Source organism: Symphodus melops (assembly GCF_947650265.1).
Source record: "Symphodus melops genome assembly, chromosome: 9".
Classification (NCBI taxonomy): domain Eukaryota; kingdom Metazoa; phylum Chordata; class Actinopteri; order Labriformes; family Labridae; genus Symphodus; species Symphodus melops.
In genome coordinates this window covers 27,668,956-27,693,389 of record NC_136699.1, presented here as the reverse complement: position 1 = coordinate 27,693,389, position 24,434 = coordinate 27,668,956, and the positions used below count along the sequence as shown (strand labels likewise).

At 39.0% G+C, this 24,434-nt stretch overlaps 1 protein-coding gene and 1 long non-coding RNA gene across 2 annotated transcripts in view; both read left to right on the top strand.

Annotated features, from left to right (window-relative positions):
- The window catches only part of LOC306829464 (uncharacterized protein), a gene marked incomplete at its 3' end in the record, with an annotated part of 110,003 nt that overhangs the window by 5,221 nt on the left and 80,348 nt on the right, over positions 1-24,434 (top strand). The window lies entirely within an intron of this gene.
- On the top strand, positions 8,961-9,920 carry LOC306828967. The gene is made up of 4 exons (XR_013779813.1): positions 8,961-9,198; positions 9,331-9,468; positions 9,555-9,743; positions 9,832-9,920. It is a non-coding gene; the product is annotated as an uncharacterized lncRNA (long non-coding RNA).

Below are 24,434 nucleotides of genomic sequence, written 5' to 3'. Positions count from 1 at the left end.
CTCTAGAACCAGAAATAAGCAATGTACCTGTAACTCACTCACATTTCTTGCTTTTCTGAACGAGAATGAAAACCTCACCAGAGCAGACCTGGACCTTGTTTTGGACAAAGGTAATGTCATGTACACACAGGTTAGAAAAAGGGTTCCTAACTACATTCATTTGACCACGGATGAACTTCCTGACTGTGTTCCTGCACGCCATGGCACACTCATTGTGGACATGTCACAACTTTCCAGGTATGGTTCATTTGGAGATCCTCCTGCTGGAGCAGTAGATTACTTTCTTGATCTTGAGGCTGGATTGTCCTGCTTGTTATCAGATGTGCAGTATGCGTTGCTGTTGATGACGTCCTTATGCATTGCAGTATTCAGAACCAGGTCAGGCAGATATGGTTTCTTTGATCCACATGCTAGGACAGCCAAGGGTTTGCCTCTAAACCAGCGTACACCAGCTCCTGGTACAGCAGTGATGGTAACATTCACACGTCTGAGTGATATGATTGACAGGCTCATCAAGTATCACAAGATGTTGGGCACAGCAGCATCCTCCAACTACGAGTTAAAGCCTGTTGGATTTCACGATGTGAACATCAACCTGAGTAACGCCGTCCCAGCTACAGATATTCAGCCCACAGCTCGCACAGAATCAACCACTCTGCTCGATGCCCCTCATGACAAATCAACTGCAAGTGTTACAAACGCTGATCTTCCTGAAAACACTGTACATGAAGTGTTTGCCAACATGGACACGGAACCAGAACCACTGATCCAAAGCAGCCCTGATTCTGTCACAGTAAATGATCTTTCCCATAACTCATTAACGGGAATCTCAACTGAAATAACTTCTGTGTCATCTGAGAGACAACCACAGGTCTTTATCATGGTCCCTGATACTCCAACTGAACAAGAAACAGTTACTGAACTCAACTCACAAGTTTGTCCTCAGAGTGAACCAAACTTAACTGTTCCTTTTGCCGCTGATAATGTCTTACATGACATCAGACTGTCAAAAATGAACAAACAGCAAAGACAAAAATACAGGAGGAGACTATTGCGATCAGAAAATGTATCACAGAGAAAGGAGAATCAAAAGAGAAGAGAGAGAGAGAAATATGCTTCAGATGAATCATATAGGGCAAAGAAAAAATCTTATTCATCTGAGAAACGTTCTGATGAAGAATTCACTCAAAGAAAACGAGAATATGTTACCAACCAATACAGAAACAAACCCGAAATACAACTGAAGAAAAGACAAACATTTACAACAAGATACAGGGAGAACATTGAATTCAGGCAAATGAAAAAAAAGTATATTAAGAGTAGGTATGTTGTTGATCCTGCATTTAGACTGAGGCAAAAACTAAATTTTAATGTGAGATATGCTGTCGATCCTGAATTTAGACTGAAAAAAAAACAAAATATTACTGTGAGATATGCTGTCGATCCTGCATTTAGACTGAAGCAAAAACAAAATATCACTGGGAGATATAGAGACAATAGTGATTTCAGGCTGAGGCAGCGATCTTATATCACTCAACGTTATGCCCATAATGAAGCCTTCCGTCTCAAACACAGGCATATAATGAGGAGAATTATGAAAGACAGGTACAAGAACAATCTTGCATTCAGGACCATGCATAAAATAAGATGTGCCCTGAAAATAACAAGGAAATACAGACAGATGAGTAGACAAAGCCATGACAGTGACAGAGAGAGTGACAATGCTTTGATCAAGGAGGCCATGACTATTTTCAAGTCTCACATTAAAGCTGGTCCAACGTTCGTGTGCACTGTGTGTCACAAAGCCTCATTTCCAAACCAAGTAAAACCATGCAAGAGGTCAAACTATGTAAAGAATCTAAATGTTGTTGTAGCCTGCCTCACAGGAAAATATGTTCACATCTGTGACGATGACTGCAGGAATAATCAATGCAAAGTGCCTGATGAAAGAAAGACGGAGTGGATTTGTCACACCTGCCATGATTACCTGAAAAGTGGAGCCATGCCAAAACTTGCTGTCGCAAATAACTTGTGGTTGGATGACATACCGACAGAGCTGTGTGACCTCAACATTCTGGAGAGACATCTCATAGCTAAGTGCATAGCTTTTGCAAAAATCATTCCTCTTCCTAAAGGTCAGCAGAGAGCTATACATGGTAATGTAGTGTGTGTCCCGTCTGAGGTTCAAGAAACAGTCAATGCTTTGCCCAGATTGAGGAGCGAGTCTCAGGTGTTGAGAGTGAAACTGAAAAGACGTTTGTGTTACAAAGGTCATCAGCTGTTCCAGACTGTAACCTGGTCTAAGTTAGTGCAAGCTCTGAATAAACTAAAACAGATTCACCCAGAGTATGATGATGTCACCATCAGAGATGAGGAGGAGTTATGTGACCCAACACTTGCAGATGATGGTGATGATGATGATGATTACGATGAAGAGGATCTGATGGAAATTGACAGGCTTGAGAGTGATGCAATGTGTGAGGCTGATAATGATCCTGAAAATGAGCAACAGAACAACACAGTGCTTTGTGATGACAATCAAACACAGGAGAATGATGATGCTGACGATGACGAGGCACAACATGAAAATGAGAATAGTGGTGGAATCATTCTGGAATCATGCCTTCAGCCACGTGATGTTTCAGAGGAGATATTATGTTACAGTGAAGGGATTTATTCTGTAGCACCTGCAGAGGGAAACAATCCAGTCAGTTTTTTTAAAGAAAAGAACTTGGAGGGAAAAGCTTTTCCTGTTCAGTTTCCAACTGGTCAAAATACCCTGGATGAAAACCGACCTATTAAACTGACACCCAGTGGTTATTTCAAAGCAAGGCTGTTTGGTGTTGATGATCGTTTTGCCAGAGACACAAATTATTTGTTCTTTGCCCAGTTTGTGACAGAGATATACTTGGCCACTTCAAGCATGTCAATACAGCTGCGTAAAGGAAAACCTTTCACCAGAGACGGACGTAAAATAACCTCAAGAATGCTGAGAGACAAATATGAGGTGGAGAAACTTGTGAGGAACAGAGATGCAATTCGATTCATGCAGCCACTGAGAGGAACACCAGCATACTGGGACAAAACAACCAAAGACCTGTTTGCTATGATCAGACAGCTGGGAATCCCTACCTTCTTTTGCACATTTTCAGCAGCAGAAATGCGTTGGCCTGAGGTGATTATAGCCATAAAAGCACAGCAGGGTGAGGAAGTGAACTTTGATGAGCTGGACTGGTCCACCAAGTGTGACATTCTGAGGAGCAATCCTGTGACAACAATGCGCATGTTTGATAAACGTGTGGAGGCGCTGTTCAGAGATTTGATCTTGTCCCCTGCACAACCCCTGGGCAATGTTTTTGACTTTTTCTACCGCCTTGAGTTCCAACACAGAGGAAGTCCTCACATACATGGCCTACTATGGGTAGAAGGTGCTCCTGTGTTTGAGAAAGACAGTGATCAGACTGTGTGCGAGTTTGTGTCCAAATACATCACTGCTCAGCTACCTGACCCAAATACACAACCTGAACTGTACAAGATAGTCACAGAAGTGCAAATTCACAGCAAAGGCCACTCAAAGACTTGTTTCAAAGGTGCAAGATCTGGGTGCAGGTTTGGTTTCCCTAAGCAACCGTGCAGAAAGACTATGATCACAAGACCTGGAGATGACGAGGGGTCAGTAAGACTTGAAACAGCAAAGAGAAAGCTAGCTCCACTGATTCAGCTGCTTAATGAGCCTGCAACTGCCTCCCTGAGTTTAACAGAGGTCCTTGCTCGATGTGACTTAACCATGAATGAATATGAGCAACACCTGCACATGATGAGCCATTCCAGCAATATCATACTCCAACGTGATCCAAAGGACTGCTGGGTAAATCCTTACAACCCTCACCTGCTTGAAGTGTGGTCGGCCAACATGGACCTACAGTTCATACTTTCTTATTACGGTCTGATACACTACATCTGCACATACATGTGTAAAAGTGAGAACTCTGTGAGTCGATATCTGCAAGCACTCATCGAAAACTCAAAGGGAGACTGTGTCAATGAATGTGATGAAATGAGGGAAATCATGCAGGCATATTCCAAAAAGAGAGAGGTTTCTGCACAGGAAGCTGTTGCCCGTTGCACTGGACTTAACATGAAAAAGTCTTCCCGTGGTGTGGTGTTCATTCCGACAGATGACAACCCAGTTAAAATGAGTCTCCCACGCTCCAGCCTTGACAACACAACTCCAGAGAGTTTAAATGTGTGGATGACATCTTTCACGGACAAATACAAAGCCAGACCTGAAACACCAGAGTTTGAGCAGATGTGCATGGCAGACTTTGGCTCTTGCTGCAGATTTGTGTATGGACAACAGATTAAAGGTAAAAATGTTGTTCCTCTGCTGAATGAGATGGGCCACGTACAGATGAGAGAAGCCGATAAACCAGCAGTCATCAGATATCGTCGCATATCCAAAGAGAAATATCCTGAGCAGTATTATGGCACGTTGCTTAAACTGTATCTTCCTCACAGATCAGAGCTGGAGCTGAAAAGAGTGTCTCTACCTACGTACGAGTCCTTTCACAACAGTGGTATAGTTCAGCTGCCATATTCTCCCCGTCCTGAGTGTGTAAGAAACATTGTGGACAGAAACAAAAAGAGATATGAAAAAAACAGTGACGAGATTGAGAGTGCTATCCAGGACTATGAAGAAAACAGAGACGTGATAGATGAGTGGTCTAACTTAGCACCAGAATCTGAAGTGGTGAGGATGGAGTGTATTGATGAACTGGAAGCCAGAGAAGCCGATGGTGAAAATGTCCAAGAGAATGTACCCGACTACAGTAGACAGGCTAATGCTGCTGCAGAAGTCAGAGCCATAAGAGAGCCCCCTGTGATCAATCCCACACTGTTACGCCAGATGTATCAGAGTCTGAACCGGAAACAAGCGAGTGTGTTCTATGCTGTCAGGGACTGGTGCATAAAACGTGTCTGTGGACTAAACCCAGAGCAGTTCTTCTATTATGTAAACGGTGGAGCTGGAACCGGTAAATCACACCTGATTAAATGCATCTACTCGGAGGCATCCAAGATACTGTGCAAACTGCCCACACGTGCTGAGGAAGATGACATATCAAACCCCACTGTGCTGTTGACTGCTTTCACTGGAACTGCAGCCTTTAACATCTCTGGTACAACACTGCACTCTCTCCTCAAGCTGCCCAGAAGCCTTAAACCACCCTTTCAAGGTCTTGGCAACCAACTAGATGCAGTCCGATGTGAGCTTTTGAATGCGGAAATTCTTGTCATTGACGAGGTGTCCATGGTGTCAAAGCCCCTGTTTGCCTACGTGGATGTGAGACTGAAACAGATCAAAGGTAATCACAGACCCTTCGGAGGCATGTCAGTTATAGCTGTGGGAGACTTTTATCAGCTACCACCAGTACGACAGCCCAAACCACTTTGTGTGTATGACCCATCTGAGATTGACCTGTGGCAGGAAAACTTTGAGATGATCACTCTGACAGAGATCATGCGACAGAAGGACGACATTGTCTTTGCAGAGATGTTGAACAGGATCCGTGTGAAGGCAAAAGCAGAACAGCTTTCTGTAGCAGACAGAGCTTTGCTGTCACGGACTGTGACTCAACCAGAACTTTGTCCAACTGATGTCCTGCACATTTTTGCGACTAATAAACAAGTAGACGCACACAACTCTGCAACTTTGTCCCTGCTCCATTCCCATGTCACCACCATCGATGCAGATGACTTTAAAAAGGACCCACACACTGGACAGATGACACGACAAGGTGTACCATCGAAAGGAGGCCGAAATGATTTGCCAGATACACTGACTGTTGCTGAAGGTGCTCGAGTCATGCTCACAAGAAACATAGAAGTGTGTGAAGGTTTGGTGAACGGATCATTTGCTACACTAGGCAGAGTTGTATCCACTGAACAACATGGCTGTACTCATGTCACTAGGCTTGGCCTCAAGATGGATGATGAAACAGCTGGCAGGAGTTATCGTAACAGAGCAGGAGATGATGGTCTGGTGTACATAGAGAGATCGGAGGAGAGTCTGAAACAAAAAGGAGTGGTGCGTAGACAGTTTCCTTTGAAACTTGCTTTTGCATGTACAATACACAAGGTGCAAGGAATGACCAGGGAATCGGCTGTCGTTTCGCTGAAACACATTTTTGAACCAGGCATGGCATATGTCGCTATCAGTAGAGTGACCTCTCTCACAGGACTGTACATGCTGGACTTGGATGAGAATAAAATCTATGCAAACCAACAAGTCAATGCAGCCTTAGAAGCCATGAGACAAGTAAACTTGGACCATGTGATGCCACTTTATCAGATTCAACAGACACTGAGCAGACATGACACTGTAACCATTGTTCACCACAACACAGAAGGATTGCCATCTCATGTCAATGACGTCAAAAACCATCATGAACTGTGTCTTGCTGATGTTTTGTGTCTTACAGAAACCCACCTACAAGGTTCCTCAGTTGCAGACAGTCTCCTTTTAGAGGGCTACAGGATGTTCACACGCAACAGACACGTGTCATATGCAAATGTGCCAGAAATTGCCAGCAGAGCGTGTGGTGGAGTTGCCGTTTATGTAAAGAACCACTTGCAGGCCCATGAAAAACGGTACATAAATAATGTAACTGACCTTGAGTTTGTGGCTTTGAAGGTTGAAGCTCCGGTGAGTGCACTGATTGCTGCCGTGTACAGACCTCCCAACTACAGCGTTGCATCATTTCTGACAAACCTGGGGTGTCTTTTGGACTCACTGGAGATCATGGACTGCCATCCCATCATTGTCTGTGGCGATTTCAACGAGAACCTGTTATCGAACACCAGGAAGCCGATTCTAGAGCTCTTTCAGTCCAAGGGATATGCTCAACTGATCACCGCTGCCACAACAGATAAAGGTACCCTCCTGGACCCCATTTATATCTCACGACCGCAGCAATGTCTCCACTCGGGTGTCATGCAGAGCTATTACAGTTACCACAACCCTGTTTACTGTGCAGTTTCCTCTAATAGCTCATGAAAGAATTCAGCTTGATGATTTTTTAAGGACAATTTAACCGTTTTAATTAAACTTGTAACTCTTAAGAGTAGAAACGATTTTTTTTCTAAAAACAGTTTGACTTTAAAGAATATGTTTTTAAATATGTAAATATCAGATAGACTATGTAAACAGAAAACAATGTGAATAATTGGACTGACTAGTATTTTACAGAAGGAGGAAGCTCTGCGGTCTGGCTGCAACACCTCGCCAGGCGGCCTCAGTCTCAGTAAGACTGGGGGGGAGGGTGGGTGGACCAGAGTATTCCTCCTCAACTGGAAATCATTGTCATTGATGGATTGGAAATCATTGTCATCATCATAATCTCCTGAGAACAAACTTGCTGCTGGACGTGTCTCTATGGTAATAACAAATCGGTTTATTCTTCCAGGCTTAAAGACTCAGGTAAGACAAATGTTTTTACAGATTACATGCATTAGTTGATAAGTATGAAATGTGTTTGGGTAAAAGTTATTATGGGTCAACTTTTTACAGAACTCTCTTTTGGCCTGTGCGTTTATCAAGTTAATGTCAAGTCAAGTCAACTTGATTTACAGTAAATTGACTTGACTTGACATTAAGGGCTGGTGGGTGAGGATTGATAAATGCACAGGCCAAAACCCTTATTAGATTTATAGATAACTGTAAGTTTAACTTTACTACTCATAGCTTCCAGCTGAAACCCCAAAACAGTTTATTTCCACCCAATTTTCTTTGACAACTTTTTAGCGAGGTGGGTGGCCTTGCAGATACTATAGCCTTTGTACGTTTCTTTTTCTTCTCCTGGAGGTGGACAGTTCTTTCATATGCTCATCTTCTTGCCCTCCATAGACAGCCTCACAAATCCCTACTTCTTCAATCTGAACCTCCGAGCGGACTAATTCATACCTTTAACCCAAAAAAACAGGTTGACTTTTTATACTTTTAGGTTTATTTAGTCTGGGGTTTCAGCTGGTTAGTGTATAAGAGGTTTTCACATGTTTTTACTTTGTGTTGGGCTAATCTGACCCCTGTTAAACAACAGTCTTATAAAGTTATAGCTATAAAGTCATGGCTTAGTTAAATGAGCCTGTCAACTGATTTGATTGGTAGATAATGTTGTCTTACTTGTCTTCTAAATGAAATTCACAAATGTCAAGGAAATGTCATTTTTTATTAACCCTTCAAGGAAAACCTTAGCATTTGAGTAAGTCTTGGTTATCTGAGCTAAATGTTGGGTTAAAAAAACAACGACAGAAATGGTAGTTGTTCTAACTGTCAGTCCAGGACTATGGAGCCTGGGAATGATCTAACAGGGGTATTAGCCCATAGCTGTAAGCACATTGTGAAAAGCCTGTGATGGTAAGACTAAACAATATAGTAAACATTAGTTATTGACATTATTTTATTAATCAAAAATTATAAGTATGTATATAGGAACATCTTAAGTCAAATGATTGTACTTGACAAATTTGTCCCTCATCTATATTCTTGAGCCTTGACCTATTTATTTTTTATTTATTTATTTTTTATTTTATAAGTCATTTAGGCACCACACATTTTTGTTTTTGCTTTTGAATTATTTTTATTTCATTTTTTAAAATGTATTTAATTATTTCACTTTTTTAAATTTATTTGATTATTTCTTTTTTTTAATCTTTTGAAATTTGTATATGAATGAGTGCATTCTTTAGTTCATGTTTTCATTTGTTTTCCTACGTTCAAAGGGGTTAGAATCATCACATTTACCCTGGTTTTCAATTGAAAGCTAGTTTTAATAGAGGAATATGTAACCCTGACACCTAGAATCACACAGATATCACATTGCATTCCAAATTCAAAACATTGGCGAGAGCAGTCTACCCCCGCACCCCTCCTCCTGTACACACGGGTTGCCATGTCTGCTGATTTCAAGCCAGCACTATCAGCCCTCATCAACTACAAGGAAGCAACTCCCAACGCGAGGATGCATCACCTCCGTCAGCTTAAAGAAAGTTTACACGCTGGTCGTCACTGTTGGAGAATCTCTCAACAACCAGCAGGGGCCGAGGCTGAAGCAGAAAGGATGCAGCAGAATCAACAGTGGTCCCTCCTCCCTAAAAGCAACCCATGTCCAGTGGCAGAGTGTCTCCACAACAGATCACAAGGTAATGTTTCTCAATTCTAATGTATTATTTCCTTTTGTTGTTTAATTTTGTGTGCATTTATTTATCCGTCAGGTGTATTGTTGTTGATGTTGACTTAAACAACTCTAAATATCATTTGTTGTCTTCCTTCAGGTCTTCCTCCAAAGTGCTTCAACCAGTATGAAGTGAAGACAAAGAGAATTGCAATGAGATCTTGACAAGGAAGCACATATCATTCATTTTCTCTATGTGCAACGGCTACTGGTCACAAATGCGTTTATCTGCACTAAGGTATTTATTTTTTTGTGAATCATGCACCTTTTAATCGTGTTTTGTATCATTAGATTTTTACAACAACCTTCTGCTTCCTTTGTCAGAACTGGCTCCGCCCCTTCACCTCCATGTCACCATCTGTGAATCCATCATGTATCCATCGTAGCTCAGCAGAGTCTAACTGATGGTGAAAATTAAACAAGTGATGTGCAACAGTGACACAAGCTGCGGATCTATCATCACTCTCAGACTGAAGGTTCCTCATCACTGCAGTGTCAGGCTTTGTTCAAAAGGTAAACAATCTATCAGGAGAAAATGATGACAAACTTGAACAAGCTAATGAGGAAATTAACTTTCTGACTGTTTTTTCTTCTATTTAAGGCTCTGCTCCTCTTCTTCACCTCTGTTAATACTGTGATGTTGTCCCTACACCAGACGCTGACCAAAGAACTGCAAGCAACATTTCTACAGTCAACAGACAAGTCAAAAGGTCAAACATTTCAGAACTTTACACCTCCACTCATAAACTGACATTTTGATTTATTTATTTTTTCTTTAAATGAAAGATTGACAAATTACCATTTACAGAACACTGGTGTGAAGAAATGACTGCTTCTCTTGATAAGACAAACCAATTTGAACTTTTTTTTAGTATTGTTATTTTTGATGTGTTTTTTTGTAAATTTGTTTTATTTTCATGCCTACTCTCCCTCTCATCATTCATCTGTTTTCTATTCGGAAGACTATTAACACAGATGAAGGGAATAACACGTTTGTTCATTTGCTAAATGCATCTGAAGTAACTGAAGTCTGTGGGTGGAGTCAGTAGAAGTCTTCTTTGAGGCTTGTAAACACAATATTAAATCTGGGCCCCTCCTCTACCTTTAAGCTGAAAGAACAGACTGACCAGTGGGAATACTGTAGTACATTTAAAGAAAATGAAAACCGGATTCAGGGATGACAGTGCATAAATACAAATACTTAGCAGCACTTTTGATAAAAATTTAATTATTTTTCTGTATGAATGTATGGCTTGTTTTAGGTAACTTATTTATCCCATCATTGTGGTGTGATTTACATTAAGAAAAAACAGGACTCTACCTTTAACCTGAAGGAACAGGCTGATTCTGTTGTTTTCTTTTGAGTATTTACTCTAGGGTTTCAGCTGATAAGTGTAAAGGTTTTCCCATATTTTCACTTTGCCTAATCTGATCTCAGTTAAACAGCGGTCTGATAAAGTCATATTTAAAACAACTTTTAAGTAAAGAACTAAGTATTCCCTTTTTTCACCAAAAATTGACCAACAAACCTTTACAGAACATGGTACTGTTCAAAGAAATTGACTGCTTCTCTTGATGCGACAAAAATGAATTATACCTTTATTTAGTGTTTATGTTTTTACATTATTATTTTTTTGTGAATCTTATTGGTGCTTATTTGATTTGATTTATTTGCATTTATTTTATTGTCATGCCTCATCATTCATATGTTCTCAAATCAGAAGACTAATTGATATATTCTTCATCATTTTCTACATTTTTGTATTCATTTATATTCTTATTTATATTGTTCTTTGCATTTCTTTATTTATAGTCATTCATTTAAGATTACATTGGACATGAAACATTAAGCTATACAGTATCACATATCTGTATCGTTCTATTATTGCTGTATTTATACAACTTGTTTATGATTGCACCTCTTGCTAAATGCCAATATTGAGCTATCCTGTATCATGTCTTCCTATGTTGATTAGTTTTATTGTACTATGCTTTTAAATTACATTTCCATCACCTTTCTATATGAATATATTACAAATTATTTGGTTTTCATTCCCTCTTTTATTTTACTTTTAGAAAAAATGTTGTTTAGCTGTTTTACTTACAGAAAAGCCTTATTATTTTTGTGTTTTGTTTTTAATTTCAGAAAAGCATTATTGTTTGTTTGTTTTTCTTTTCTCTTGTTAAATGAAACAAAATGAAGTAATCTAGCAGTTTTCATTTCATATTGACCAAATACAGACCATTTTGTAGACACAGCAACATTATTACTTGTTATTATTGTGATATTTCACTGCTTCTTCAGCTGTTTCTTGTACTCAGTATTCAGCTCTTTGAGAGCATGAAAAATACCTTCCACAGCTGTATGACAGTTCATCATGATACGCAAAAACTCCACTTTCTCTGGCAATTTTTACGTTTATACATGTTCAACACAAATAAATTAGTTTGTCTTGTACCTAACTTTTTCCTGTGCTTATTCTACTTTTTCTTCAACATTCAGCAGTATGTTACTTCTCACTCTGTCTCTCACACACACACACATGCATGTAAGCACGTCTTTCCGTGGTGCTGCAAGTCGATAAACTTTAAAGCCCTTTTCAGCACCTGCCCTATGGTGAAGCAGGTCACTTGTTAGCTGAGTAAATGAAAGCATGGGTACTGGAGGAAACTGGAAACTGTTCGGATTTCAGGACAAACAGAGCATCGGTTTGGACACTGTGACCTTCAAAGCGGCAGGTGGTCCAAAAAACTCTCCATCTGCGATAATGTTAAGATTCACCGATTCATTTGGAAACTGATCTCTCTTGACAAAGTTTTTACATCGCTGTGGTTCCCACATTTCTTGGATGCCAGACATAAAAATTACATCAACGCGTTCAGCTATCTCTCCTCTTGCTCATAAAATCGTCATTCAGCCGCGAACTCTTCATTTTACCCCTTAAAATGAGCACTGAATAGGGAGATGTTCCCCCATTTTCTCAGTCGAAGCTGCCAGCTGAATGCAGTTGCTCTTGATTGCACTTACACACACAAACACCCTCCCCTCCACACACGCACACACATGCATTGAACTTTATACTGTAAATGCTTTTCTTCATGATTGGCGGCTGTGGCTCAGTTGGTAGAGTCAATCGGAAGGTTGAGGGTTCGATCCCCAGCTCCTGCGAGTGACATGTCTGATGTGTCCTGTTCCTGTACAGATACTTTCAATTTCTTCTACTTCCTTTTACTACTGTTTTTCTTCTTCCACTTTTCTTCTGCTATTTCCTCTTCTTCTACCTCTTGTTCTTCTGCTTTTACTTCTTTTTCTGCTTCCACTTCTTTTACTACATTTTCTTCTATCACTATTTCTTGTTCTTGTACAGATACTTTCAATTTCTTCTACTTCCTTTTACTACTGTTTTTCTTCTTCCACTTTTCTTCTGCTATTTCCTCTTCTTCCCCTTTTCTTCTGTTATTTCCTCTTCTTCCACTTTTCTTCTGCTATTTCCTCTTCTTCTACTTGTTCCACTTTTTCTTCATCTTCTGCTAATTTTCCTCTTTTTCTGCTGATTTTTCTTCATTCAGCAGTGTTTCCGCAACATTTCAGCAGGAAGCATTCACACGCATTTTCCGCAGGGAAATGCAAATTTTCTAGTTATTAGTGTGAATGCTCAAGCATTCACACTATTGTTATCCAAATCTTTATTATTATTATTATTATTATTATTCCACTTCCGTGCGTTTTTCGCTGCTCTTCTACTCTTCAACCGTTTGTACTACTTTCACCGTTCAACTATCATACTGTTCAGCTTTTTCTGCTCATTATGGCTATATCTTTTCACGTTTTTACTACTTTTTCTTTTTAAGTTATTTCACTTTTTCCACAAATTTTCACAATTTTTTTCCCCATTGAAATGAATGGGATTTTTTTCCACTGTTTCACCTTTTTCTCAGCCTTATAACTTTTGCTGTGTTCCACGTAGAGACTTCATTTTTACTTTAAAACGTTCACACGTTTCTCCACTACTTTTACTACATTTACATTGTTTTGCTATCTTTTATACTTTTTAAACTATACTTCCAACTGTTTTGTGATGTTTTTTGCTGTCTTCCCCGTTTTTGAATGGGTGTCTATGTGGTGGAATGTTCAGAGCTAGAGTGCGTGACATCATCGTTAGAGTGTGGCAGAGTTGGGAGATGGGTTCAAAATCTCCCGAACAAATTGCTCTAGCGACCACAATTTTCACACCACATGACTAAATTTACCCTCAAAACGTAGGAAAACTTGTCCTCTCGCTCACATTAAGATTTCAGGACAAACGGAGCTACGGTTTGGACACTGTGAGCTTCAAAGCGGCAGGTGGTCCAAAAAACTCTCCATCTGCGATAATGTTAAGATTCACCGATTCATTTGGAAACTGATCTCTCTTGACAAAGTTTTTACATCGCTGTAGTTCCCACATTTCTTGGATCCCAGACATAAAAACTACATCAACGCGTTCAGCTACCTCTCCTCTTGCTCATAAAATCATCATTCAGCCACCAACTCTTCATTTAACCCCTTAAAATTGGCACTGAATAGGGAGACGTCTTCCCCCTTTTTCTCACTGTCTTAGCTGCCAGCTTACAGCAGTTACTCTTGATTGTGGTTACACACACAAACACCCACACCCCCACTCACGCACACACATGCATTGAACTTCATACTGGAAATGGTCTACTTTTGCTTCAACTTCCTGTTCCTCTGCTTTTACTTCTTTTTCTGCTTCCACTTCTTCTTTTACTACATTTTCTTATTCTATCACTATTTCTTGTCCTTCTACAGATACTTTTACTACTTGTTCTAATTGTACTACTGTTTTTCTGCTATTTCCTCTTCTTCTACTTCTGCTTTTACTTCTTTTTCTGCTTCCACTTCTTTTACTACATTTTCTTCTATCACTATTTCTTGTTCTTGTACAGATACTTTCAATTTCTTCTACTTCCTTTTACTACTGTTTTTCTTCTTCCACTTTTCTTCTGCTATTTCCTCTTCTTCCCCTTTTCTTCTGCTATTTCCTCTTCTTCCACTTTTCTTCTGCTATTTCCTCTTCTTCCACTTTTCTTCTGCTATTTCCTCTTCTTCTACTTGTTCCACTTGTTCTTCATCTTCTGCTAATTTTCCTCTTTTTCTGCTGATTTTTCTTCATTCAGCAGTATTTCCGCAACATTTAAGCAGGAAGCATTCACACGCATTTTCCGCAGGGAAATGCAAATTGTCTAGTTATTATTATTCTACTTCCGTACGTTTTTTGCTTCGCTTCTACTCTTCAACCGTTTGTGCTACTTTCACCGTTCAACTTTCATACTGTTCTGCTTCTTCTGGACAGGTGTGCTATATCTTTTCACGTTTTTACTACTTTTACTTTTTAAGTTATTTCACTTTTTCCACAAATTTTCACAATTTTTTTCCCCATTGAAATGAATGGGATTTTTTTCCACTGTTTCACCTTCTTCTCAGCCTTATAACTTTTGCTGTGTTCCACGTAGAGACTTCATTTTTACTTTAAAACGTTCACATGTTTTTCCACTACTTTTACTACATTTACATTGTTTTGCTAGTTTTTATACTTTTTAAACTATACCTCCAACTGTTTTGTGATGTTTTTTGCTGTTTTCTCCGTTTTTGAATGGGTGTCTATGTGGTGGAATGTTCAGAGCTAGAGTGCGTGACGTCATCCTTAGAGTGCGGCAGAGATGTGAGATTATTTCAAAATCTCCCGAACAAATTGCTCTAGCGACCACAATTTTCACACCACATGACTAAATTTACCCTCAAAACGTAGGAAAACTTGTCCTCTCGCTCACATTAAGATTTCAGGACAAACGGAGCTACGGTTTGGACACAGTGAGCTTCAAAGCGGCAGGTGGTCCAAAAAACTCTCCATCTGCGATAATGTTAAGATTCACCGATTCATTTGGAAACTGATCTCTCTTGACAAAGTTTTTACATCGCTGTAGTTCCGACATTTCTTGGATCCCAGACATAAAAATTACATCAACGCGTTCAGCTAACTCTCCTCTTGCTCATAAAATCATCATTCAGCCACCAACTCTTAATTTAACCCCTTAAAATGAGCACTGAATTGGGAGATGTTCCCCCATTTTCCTAGTCGAAGCTGCCAGCTGAATGCAGTTGCTCTTGATTGCACTTACACACACAAACACCCTCCCCTCCACACACACACACACATGCATTGAACTTTATACTGTAAATGCTTTATTTCATGTTTGGCGGCTGTGGCTCAGTTGGTAGAGTCGTCGCCCTTCAATCAGAAGGTTGAGGGATCGATCCCCAGCTCCTGCGAGCAACATGTCCGATGTGTCCTGTTCTTGTACAGATACTTTCACTTCCTTTTCTCCTTTTACTACTGTTTTTCTGCTATTTCCTCTTCTTCTACTGCTTGTTCTTCTGCTTTTACTTCTTTTTCTGCTTCCACTTCTTTTACTACATGTTCTTATTCTATCACTATTTCTTGTTCTTGTACAGACACTTTTGCTTTCTTATTTTACTTGTTCTACTTTTACTATTCCTACTTTTACTACATTTTCTTTTATCACTATTTCTTGTTCTTGTACAGATACTTTCACTTCCTTTTCTCCTTTTACTACTGTTTTTCTGCTATTTCCTCTTCTTCTACTGCTTGTTCTTCTGCTTTTACTTCTTTTTCTGCTTCCACTTCTTTTACTACATTTTCTTCTATCACTATTTCTTGTTCTTGTACAGATACTTTCACTTTCTTCTACTTCATTTTCTCCTTTTACTACTGTTTTTCTTCTTCCACTTTTCTTCTGCTATTTCCTCTTCTTCCACTTTTCTTCTGCTATTTCCTCTTCTTCCACTTTTCTTCTGCTATTTCCTCTTCTTCTACTTGTTCCACTTTTTCTTCATCTTCTGCTAATTTTCCTCTTTTTCTGCTGATTTTTCTTCATTCAGCAGTGTTTCCGCAACATTTCAGCAGGAAGCATTCACACGCATTTTCCGCAGGGAAATGCAAATTTTCTAGTTATTATTCTACTTCCGTACGTTTTTTGCTTCGCTTCTACTCTTCAACCGTTTGTGCTACTTTCACCGTTCAACTTTCATACTGTTCTGCTTGTTCTGGACAGGTGTGCTATATCTTTTCACGTTTTTACTACTTTTACTTTTTAAGTTATTTCACTTTTTCCACAAATTTTCACAATTTTTTTCCCCATTGAAATGAATGGGATTTTTTCCCACTGTTTCACCTTTTTCTCAGCCTTATAACTTTTGCTGTGTTCCACGTAGAGACTTCATTTTTACTTTAAAATGTTCACACGTTTTTCCACTACTTTTACTACATTTACATTGTTTTGCAATCTTTTATACTTTTTAAACTATACCTCCAACTGTTTTGTGATGTTTTTTGCTGTCTTCCCCGTTTTTGAATGGGTGTCTATGTGGTGGAATGTTCAGAGCTAGAGTGATGACATCATCGTGAGAGTGCGGCAGAGTTGGGAGATTATTTCAAAATCTCCCGAACAAGTTGCTCTAGCGACCACAATTTTCATACCACATGACTAAATTTACCCTCAAAACGTAGGAAAACGTGTCCTCTCGCTCACATTAAGATTTCAGGACAAACGGAGCTACGGTTTGGACACTGTGAGCTTCAAAGCGGCAGGTGGTCCAAAAAACTCTCCATCTGCGATAATGTTAAAAGAAACGAAAAATGTCAAATGAAAGAAAAATTGACTAAGTTTTACATCGCTGTAGTTCCAACATTTCTTGGATGCCAGACATAAAAATTACATCAACGCGTTCAGCTATCTCTCCTCTTGCTCATAAAATCATCATTAAGCCGCGAACTCTTCATTTTACCCCTTAAAATGAGCACTGAATAGGGAGATGTTACCCATTTTCTCAGTCGAAGCTGCCAGCTGAATGCAGTTGCTCTTGATTGCACTTACACACACAAACACCCTCCCCTCCACACACGCACACACATGCATTGAACTTTATACTGTAAATGCTTTTCTTCATGATTGGCGGCTGTGGCTCAGTTGGTAGAGTCAATCGGAATGTTGAGGGTTCGATCCCCAGCTCCTGCGAGTGACATGTCTGATGTGTCCTGTTCTTGCACAGATACTTTCAATTTCTTCTACTTCCTTTTACTACTGTTTTTCTTCTTCCACTTTTCTTCTGCTATTTCCTCTTCTTCTACCTCTTGTTCTTCTGCTTTTACTTCTTTTTCTGCTTCCACTTTTCTTCTGCTATTTAATCTTCTTCCACTTTTCTTCTGCTATTTCCTCTTCTTCCACTTTTCTTCTGCTATTTCCTCTTCTTCCACTTTTCTTCTGCTATTTCCTCTTCTTCTACTTGTTCCACTTTTTCTTCATCTTCTGCTAATTTTCCTCTTTTTCTGCTGATTTTTCTTCATTCAGCAGTGTTTCCGCAACATTTCAGCAGGAAGCATTCACACGCATTTTCCGCAGGGAAATGCAAATTTTCTAGTTATTAGTGTGAATGCTCAAGCATTCACACTATTGTTATCCAAATCTTTATTATTAGTGTGAATGCTTGAAAGCATTCACACTATTGTTATCCAAATCTTTATTATTATTATTATTATTCCACTTCCGTACGTTTTTCACTGCTCTTCTACTCTTCAACCGTTTGTGCTACATTCACCGTTCAACTATCATACTGTTCAGCTTTTTCTGCTCATTATGGCTATATCTTTTCACGTTTTTACTACTTTTACTTTTTAAGTTATTTCACTTTTTCCACAAATTTTCACAATTTTTTTCCCCATTGAAATGAATGGGATTTTTTTCCACTGTTTCACCTTTTTCTCAGCCTTATAACTTTTGCTGTGTTCCACGTAGAGACTTCATTTTTACTTTCAAACGTTCACACGTTTTTCCACTACTTTTACTACATTTACATTGTTTTGCTATCTTTTATACTTTTTAAACTATACCTCCAACTGTTTTGTGATGTTTTTTACAGTTTTTTACGTTTTTGAATGGGTGTCTATGTGGTGGAATGTTCAGAGCTAGAGTGCGTGACATCATCGCGAGAGTGCGGCAGAGTTGTGAGATTATTTCAAAATCTCCCGAACAAATTGCTCTAGCGACCACAATTTTCACACCACATGACTAAATTGACCCTCAAAACGTAGGAAAACTTGTCCTCTCGCTCACATTAAGATTTCAGGACAAACGGAGCTACGGTTTGGACACTGTGACCTTCAAAGCGGCAGGTGGTCCAAAAAACTCTCCATCTGCGATAATGTTAAAAGAAACGAAAAATGTCAAATGAAAGAAAAATTGACTAAGTTTTTAAATCGCTGTAGTTCCAACATTTCTTGGATGCCAGACATAAAAATTACATCAACGCGTTCAGCTATCTCTCCTCTTGCTCATAAAATCATCATTCAGCAGCAAACTCTTCATTTTACCCCTTAAAATGAGCACTGAATAGGGAGATGTTCCCCCATTTTCTCAGTCGAAGCTGCCAGCTGAATGCAGTTGCTCTTGATTGCACTTACACACAAACACCCTCCCCTCCACACACGCACACACATGCATTGAACTTTATACTGTAAATGCTTTTTTTCATGATTGGGGGCTGTGGCTCAGTAGGTAGAGTCGTCGCCCCTCAATTGGAAGGTTGAGGATTCGATCCCCAGCTCCTGCGAGTGACATGTCCGATGTGTCCTGTTCTTGTACAGATACTTTCACTTCCTTTTCTCCTTTTACTACTGTTTTTCTGCTATTTCCTCTTCTTCTACTGCTTGTTCTTCTGCTTTTACTTCTTTTTCTGCTTCCACTTCTTTTACTACATGTTCTTATTCTATCACTATTTCTTGTTCTTGTACAGACACTTTTGCTTTCTTATTTTACTTGTTCTACTTTTACTATTCCTACTTTTACTACATTTTCTTTTATCACTATTTCTTGTTCTTGTACAGATACTTTCACTTCCTTTTCTCCTTTTACTACTGTTTTTCTGCTATTTCCTCTTCTTCTACTGCTTGTTCTTCTGCTTTTACTTCTTTTTCTGCTTCCACTTCTTTTACTACATTTTCTTCTATCACTATTTCTTGTTCTTGTACAGATACTTTCACTTTCTTCTACTTCATTTTCTCCTTTTACTACTGTTTTTCTTCTTCCACTTTTCTTCTGCTATTTCCTCTTCTTCCACTTTTCTTCTGCTATTTCCTCTTCTTCCACTTTTCTTCTGCTATTTCCTCTTCTTCTACTTGTTCCACTTTTTCTTCATCTTCTGCTAATTTTCCTCTTTTTCTGCTGATTTTTCTTCATTCAGCAGTGTTTCCGCAACATTTCAGCAGGAAGCATTCACACGCATTTTCCGCAGGGAAATGCAAATTTTCTAGTTATTATTATTCTACTTCCGTACGTTTTTTGCTTCGCTTCTACTCTTCAACCGTTTGTGCTACTTTCACCGTTCAACTTTCATACTGTTCTGCTTGTTCTGGACAGGTGTGCTATATCTTTTCACGTTTTTACTACTTTTACTTTTTAAGTTATTTCACTTTTTCCACAAATTTTCACAATTTTTTTCCCCATTGAAATGAATGGGATTTTTTTCCACTGTTCCACCTTTTTCTCAGCCTTATAACTTTTGCTGTGTTCCACGTAGAGACTTCATTTTTACTTTAAAACGTTCACACGTTTCTCCACTACTTTTACTACATTTACATTGTTTTGCTATCTTTTATACTTTTTAAACTATACTTCCAACTGTTTTGTGATGTTTTTTGCTGTCTTCCCCGTTTTTGAATGGGTGTCTATGTGGTGGAATGTTCAGAGCTAGAGTGCGTGACATCATCGTTAGAGTGTGGCAGAGTTGGGAGATGGGTTCAAAATCTCCCGAACAAATTGCTCTAGCGACCACAATTTTCACACCACATGACTAAATTTACCCTCAAAACATAGGAAAACTTGTCCTCTCGCTCACATTAGGATTTCAGGACAAACGGAGCAACGGTCTGGACACTGTGAGCTTCAAAGCGGCAGGTGGTCCAAAAAACTCTCCATCTGCGATAATGTTAAGATCCACCGATTCATCTGGAAACTGATCTCTCTTGACAAAGTTTTCACATCGCTGTAGTTCCCACATTTCTTGGATCCCAGACATAAAAATTACATCAACGCGTTCAGCTAACTCTCCTCTTGCTCATAAAATCATCATTCAACCACCAACTCTTAATTTAACCCCTTAAAATGAGCACTGAATAGGGAGATGTTCCCCCATTTTCTCAGTCGAAGCTGCCAGCTGAATGCAGTTGCTCTTGATTGCACTTACACACACAAACACCCTCCCCTCCACACACGCACACACATGCATTGAACTTTATACTGTAAATGCTTTTCTTCATGATTGGCGGCTGTGGCTCAGTTGGTAGAGTCAATCGGAAGGTTGAGGGTTCGATCCCCAGCTCCTGCGAGTGACATGTCTGATGTGTCCTGTTCTTGTACAGATACTTTCAATTTCTTCTACTTCCTTTCACTACTGTTTTTCTTCTTCCACTTTTCTTCTGCTATTTCCTCTTCTTCTACGTCTTGTTCTTCTGCTTTTACTTCTTTTTCTGCTTCCACTTCTTTTACTACATTTTCTTCTATCACTATTTCTTGTTCTTGTACAGACACTTTCACTTTCTTCTACTTCCTTTTCTCCTTTTACTACGGTTTTTGTTCTTCCACTTTTCTTCTGCTATTTCCTCTTCTTCCACTTTTCTGCTATTTCCTCTTCTTCCACTTTTCTTCTGCTATTTCCTCTTCTTCCACTTTTCTTCTGCTATTTCCTCTTCTTCCACTTTTCTTCTGCTATTTCCTCTTCTTCTACTTGTTCCACTTTTTCTTCATCTTCTGCTAATTTTCCTCTTTTTCTGCTGATTTTTCTTCATTCAGCAGTGTTTCCGCAACATTTCAGCAGGAAGCATTCACACGCATTTTCCGCAGGGAAATGCAAATTTTCTAGTTATTATTATTATTCTACTTCCGTACGTTTTTCACTGCTCTTCTACTCTTCAACCGTTTGTGCTACATTCACCGTTCAACTATCATACTGTTCTGCTTCTTCTGGACATGTGTGCTATATCTTTTCACGTTTTTACTACTTTTACTTTTTAAGTTATTTCACTTTTTCCACAAATTTTCAAAAAAAATTTCCCCATTGAAATGAATGGGATTTTTTTCCACTGTTTCACCTTCTTCTCAGCCTTATAACTTTTGCTGTGTTCCACGTAGAGACTTCATTTTTACGTTAAAACGTTCACACGTTCTTCTGCAGCTTTTGCTACATTTACATTGTTTTGCTATCTTTTATACTTTTTAAACTATACCTCCAACTGTTTTGTGATGTTTTTTGCTGTCTTCCCTGTTTTTGAATGGGTGTCTATGTGGTGGAATGTTCAGAGCTAGAGTGGGTGACATCATCGTTAGAGTGTGGCAGAGTTGGGAGATGGGTTCAAAATCTCCCGAACAAATTGCTCTAGCGACCACAATTTTCACACCACATGACTAAATTTACCCTCAAAACGTAGGAAAACTTGTCCTCTCGCTCACATTAGCATTTCAGGACAAACGGAGCAACGGTTTGGACACTGTGAGCTTCAAAGCGGCAGGTGGTCCAAAAAACTCTCCATCTGCGATAATGTTAAGATTCTCCGATTCATTTGGAAACAGATCTCTCTTGATCAAGTTTTTACATCGCTGTGGTTCCCACATTTCTTGGATCCCAGACATAAAAATTACATCAACGCGTTCAGCTACCTCTCCTCTTGCTCATAAAATCATCATTCAGCCACCAACTCTTCATTTTACCCCTGAAAGTCTGCACTGAATAGGGAGATGTTTTCCCCGTTTTCTCAGTCTAAGCTGCCAGCTGAGTGCTGTTACTCTTGGTTGCAGTTACACACAAACACCCACACCCCCACACACGCACACACATGCATTGAACTTCATACTGTAAATGGTCTACTTTTGCTTCAACTTCCTGTTCTTCTGCTTTTACTTCTTTTTCTACGTACATGTCTTCTTTTACTACATTTTCTTATTCTATTACTATTTCTTGTCCTTCTACAGATACTTTTACTACTTGTTCTAATTGTACTACTGTTTTTATGCTATTTCCTCTTCTTCTACTTCTGCTTTTACTTCTTTTTCTGCTTCCACTTCTTTTACTACATTTTCTTCTATCACTATTTCTTGTTCTTGTACAGATACTTTCAATTTCTTCTACTTCCTTTTACTACTGTTTTTCTTCTTCCACTTTTCTTCTGCTATTTCCTCTTCTTCTACCTCTTGTTCTTCTGCTTTTACTTCTTTTTCTGCTTCCACTTCTTTTACTACATTTTCTTCTATCACTATTTCTTGTTCTTGTACAGATACTTTCACTTTCTTCTACTTCCTTTTCTCCTTTTACTACTGTTTTTCTTCTTCCACTTTTCTTCTGCTATTTCCTCTTCTTCCACTTTTCTTCTGCTATTTCCTCTTCTTCCACTTTTCTTCTGCTATTTCCTCTTCTTCTACTTGTTCCACTTTTTCTTCATCTTCTGCTAATTTTCCTCTTTTTCTGCTGATTTTTCTTCATTCAGCAGTGTTTCCGCAACATTTCAGCAGGAAGCATTCACACGCATTTTCCGCAGGGAAATGCAAATTTTCTAGTTATTAGTGTGAATGCTCAAGCATTCACACTATTGTTATCCAAATCTTTATTAGTGTGAATGCTTGAAAGCATTCACACTATTGTTATCCAAATCTTTATTAGTGTGAATGCTCAAGCATTCACACTATTGTTATCCAAATCTTTATTATTATTATTATTCTACTTCCGTGCGTTTTTTACTTCGCTTCTACTCTTCAACCATTTGTGCTACTTTCACCGTTCAACTTTCATACTGTTCTGCTTCTTCTGGACAGGTGTGCTATATCTTTTCACGTTTTTACTACTTTTACTTTTTAAGTTATTTCACTTTTTCCACAAATTTTCACAATTTTTTTCCCCATTGAAATGAATGGGATTTTTTTCCACTGTTCCACCTTTTTCTCAGCCTTATAACTTTTGCTGTGTTACACGTAGAGACTTCATTTTTACTTTAAAACGTTCACACGTTTCTCCACTACTTTTACTACATTTACATTGTTTTGCTATCTTTTATACTTTTTAAACTATACTTCCAACTGTTTTGTGATGTTTTTTGCTGTCTTCCCCGTTTTTGAATGGGTGTCTATGTGGTGGAATGTTCAGAGCTAGAGTGCGTGACATCATCGCGAGAGTGCGGCAGAGTTGTGAGATTATTTCAAAATCTCCCGAACAAATTGCTCTAGCGACCACAATTTTCACACCACATGACTAAATTTATCCTCAAAACGTAGGAAAACTTGTCCTCTCGCTCACATTAAGATTTCAGGACAAACGGAGCTACGGTTTGGACACTGTGACCTTCAAAGCGGCAGGTGGTCCAAAAAACTCTCCATCTGCGATAATGTTAAAAGAAACGAAAAATGTCAGATGAAAGAAAAATTGACTAAGTTTTTACATCGCTGTAGTTCCAACATTTCTTAGATGCCAGACATAAAAATTACATCAACGCGTTCAGCTATCTCTCCTCTTGCTCATAAAATCATCATTCAGCCGCGAACTCTTCATTTTACCCCTTAAAATGAGCACTGAATAGGGAGATGTTCCCCCATTTTCTCAGTCGAAGCTGCCAGCTGAATGCAGTTGCTCTTGATTGCACTTACACACACAAACACCCTCCCCTCCACACACGCACACACATGCATTGAACTTTATACTGTAAATGCTTTATTTCATGTTTGGCGGCTGTGGCTCAGTTGGTAGAGTCGTCGCCCTTCAATCAGAAGGTTGAGGGATCGATCCCCAGCTCCTGCGAGCAGCATGTCCGATGTGTCCTGTTCTTGTACAGATACTTTCACTTCCTTTTCTCCTTTTACTACTGTTTTTCTGCTATTTCCTCTTCTTCTACTGCTTGTTCTTCTGCTTTTACTTCTTTTTCTGCTTCCACTTCTTTTACTACATGTTCTTATTCTATCACTATTTCTTGTTCTTGTACAGACACTTTTGCTTTCTTATTTTTCTTGTTCTACTTTTACTATTCCTACTTTTACTACATTTTCTTTTATCACTATTTCTTGTTCTTGTACAGATACTTTCACTTCCTT